At 39.1% G+C, this 3,386-nt stretch overlaps 1 long non-coding RNA gene across 1 annotated transcript; it reads right to left on the reverse strand.

Moving 5' to 3' along the window:
* Positions 1-1,055: 1,055 nt before the first annotated feature.
* On the reverse strand, positions 1,056-2,404 carry LOC146469610 (uncharacterized). The gene is made up of 2 exons (XR_014867181.1): positions 2,304-2,404; positions 1,056-1,590 (listed from the first exon to the last, which is right to left on the reverse strand). It is a non-coding gene; the product is annotated as an uncharacterized LOC146469610 (long non-coding RNA).
* Between the last annotated feature and the right edge of the window lie 982 nt (positions 2,405-3,386).

The following is a 3,386-nucleotide window of genomic DNA, read 5'->3' on the forward strand; positions in this document are numbered from 1 at the left end:
CAAAAGAAAATAAGCCCTTTTAATACAAACATCAATACACAAAACAATAGAGTGTGAAAGCCAAATAGTAAGTTGGTAAGGAATCACAAATGAACAATAAAAATTCAGAGTAAGTACAAATAGCTGCTCAAAAAAGGTATCTCGTTTCCATAGTCTAACAAACTATGATAGCACACAATATAAAAATATTGACTTCACAAAAGTTTTGTCCCCCCTCCCCTTCCCCCTTTCCCATTACTATTAAATAGTGGTCCAGCCTTATGAAAAACTCCAATCAACCTGTGAGGAATATTCTCTTTAATTTTGGAGAGTTTTAGTTCAGTACTAACAAGACAGGCTACCAACTATCAAATCTGTTTTTATTTTATTTTAATAATAACAATCACATTAATAATGAAAACTGCTGTACATATTGCACGTGATTCATAACTTGGCAAAGGGGCACAGTATTATAGTCACACTAGATGTCCTCCTCTCCTTTACATGTACTAGTCGCTTTAAATCTACAACATATCCATTATAATTATGTTATTGGATAATTTGGAGAAATATAATTTGAAATACAAATTGAGGGGAACTCTGCTCACAAGGCATGCCCCCCTACTCATAAACTAAGGGCCTGTTTACATCGAAGTGTATTTTGTACACCAATGTGAAGGTGGATGACTCGACATAGTTTGCAGAGCATACCAGAGATTTCAGCTTCTGACAATAGTCAAGTGCAATTAAGATCAAATTAGCATACATCTACTTTGAAGAGTTTTACCAACATGCGAGGCAGCGAGGCGTATGAGGCACCATGCGAGGCATGCGTGCGAGGCATGAACAAAACATGCGAGGCATGAACAACCCCAACATAAACTGCTAACCGTTAAGCTAACCGGGGAGCTATTTAAGCTAACCTGCGTGCTATTTAGGCTAACCGGAGTGCTCTTTAGGCTGACCGGAGTGTTTTTTGGGCTAACCTGAGTGCCTCACACGTCTGCCTTGCATGCCGCGCACGTCTCGCTGCCTCGCACTTTGTAAGGACCCTACTTTGAAGGTCATCTTGCAAATCAGCTGTCAATCCCTTTTATTAACAACACAAATTACATACAATTTATACACAATTATATATTTATACAATAAGCACAGAGGTAATAAGTCAAATCATCAATAGAGATTTCATATATGCTTGACTTTTGATGTAAAATACATGCCTGAAGTGACTAAATATTTTTTTTTGTATGGGAATATATGGAAATTTATACAGTCAGTTATGCATAGAGTGTATACAGCTCAGGCATGCAAATTGTTGTACAAGCATACAAGATATACTTTAAAAGTATAAGTAGAATGTAATTTCTGCACAACTGATTCTTAATTTATGGAACTAAGTCGCAAGTGGTTCCCCTTTTTAGTTATTAATTTTTCTGTGGATCTGTGCTTGTGATAATTAACTTTAAGTTTCTCTCGTCAAACCAACGGATATGTTTGCCCACGTACAAGTAACAAAACAATGCTTCCAATTATTCCATCTATTCTCCTCGTAGTTGGTTAGCTTTTCCTCAGTTGGACTACCCATTGGCTGCTTGCTCGTCATGATTTTACCTGGTGAAATGAAGAACCGGTAGTTAAATTTGATTTTTTTAAGCCAGGCCCCAGTTGTTCAAAGGCCGGATAACTTTATCCAGTGGATAAGTCACTATCCGACAGTTTCAATCTGTGCAAAGATTTCAGTATTTCCTCTTGTACAACCGAATATGTGCACTCTCACCACTGCTTAGTTTGGGAGTGTACGAAAACCTTGGAAAACATTTAACGTGAAGTATAATTTAGACGCTGAAGAGTTCCTTATCCAGCGGATAAAGTTATCCGGCCTTTGAACAACTGGGGCCAGGAGATTACGCGGACTGCATACAAAATTCGCGGGTTCTTCGTCACGTTTCATGGCGTGAAAGGCAGAGTGGCAAAAATCCAACTACTTCAACATCGTATAATTCACTAACCAAAGAGGCGCTTAGGGGCGCCTGATCATTTTCTATTAAGAAATTAACCTTCTTTGGAATGGATATTAATTTTGAAGTCTGAGAAGCTTGAGTTTGGAGAGAAATTGACAAAAATGTAACATCAACTCAAATTTCACGAAGCGCAACAAAGGCCGACAATGAAGCACCGAAGTCGAGCCCTAACTTGTCTTAGAAATTAAGTTTAGAGTGGAAAAGTTTCCTGCAACTAGACCAGTACCAACTCGAACGTGTCCTGTGGGTTTGAAATCGCAAAGCTAAAAACAAGTACGTTAAATGATTAATATTGATACTCACTTCTTCCTAAAAGCCCGCCATGTTGATTTCATGACCACGATAAAAGAGCGTTCGTGATTCGCTAATGCGACCAACAATAATGCCTTTCGAACCGTGTCCAACCTCCCTTTGCCAAAACATTTCCTAACTCAAAAGCCCCCCGGGCCCCACTTACCAAGTTAAGGTTTGCATGTTAGAGAGCTAAACAATGATTTCACATGGTTTGATAATTCTTGTGGTCAACATCCAGTAGTGGGGTGGGTGGAGAGTACTTCCTCTAGTGGACTATACAGGGAGGCTTCGCCCGAAAGGAGTACCTTTTTTCAGACTGGGAGGATAGTTATATAAAAGGGTGGGGATTTCACAAGCTGAAGTATAGAAATGGGTGGGAAAACTGCCATTTAGGTATTAAAGAGGGGCCTTTTAAATTATCTCAAACAGACTTGCTGAAAAGAGATGCAGTGTTTATATTGTACATATAGGTAATGTGAAAGGGGTACCATTTTGTATGGGAGGTAGATATGAAAAGGATACCTTCCTGTCAAAAATGGTTTATAAAAGCAGGCCCGTAGCAAGGCTAAAATAACTAGGGGGGCCGAGCAAAATGGTTAAACAAAACTACTCTCCCCCCCCCCCCCCCCCCTCCTGGGCCGTCACCCCCAAAAACAGACATATTAGGGAGTTAAGATGCAACGAGAACATAAAAAAAGCAGTAGATTTAGTAAGCAAATCAATAACTTTGCACCTGCGTCACACTTTTTGGTACATTTCTTTGCCGTTTTCTTTCGTACACGGACTACCGCGTGAAATTTCCTAATTTCACGTTTGAAGGAAGATGTAAACAAACAAGGACAAATTTTTCTTTCTCTTTTTAAATTTGGAATCGGGCAGTGAGAATCCGACTGCAGGAAAATTTTGCTCTTGAGAGGACATATTTGAGTGGCTTTCGACAACGCGCGAATACTAAATTGTTATAAACTAAGGGCATTTATATTGCTATTAATGAGCGGATGTCTTAAAAAACAAGTAGTTTATTTCAACAGCTTTCACGGTTTGAGATTGGTTGATTTCGATCCATTTCAGTTCTTATTTCCGATTCACAAG

Source organism: Pavona decussata, unplaced genomic scaffold, assembly GCF_977016875.1.
Source record: "Pavona decussata unplaced genomic scaffold, jaPavDecu1.1 SCAFFOLD_122, whole genome shotgun sequence".
Classification (NCBI taxonomy): Eukaryota; Metazoa; Cnidaria; class Anthozoa; order Scleractinia; family Agariciidae; genus Pavona; species Pavona decussata.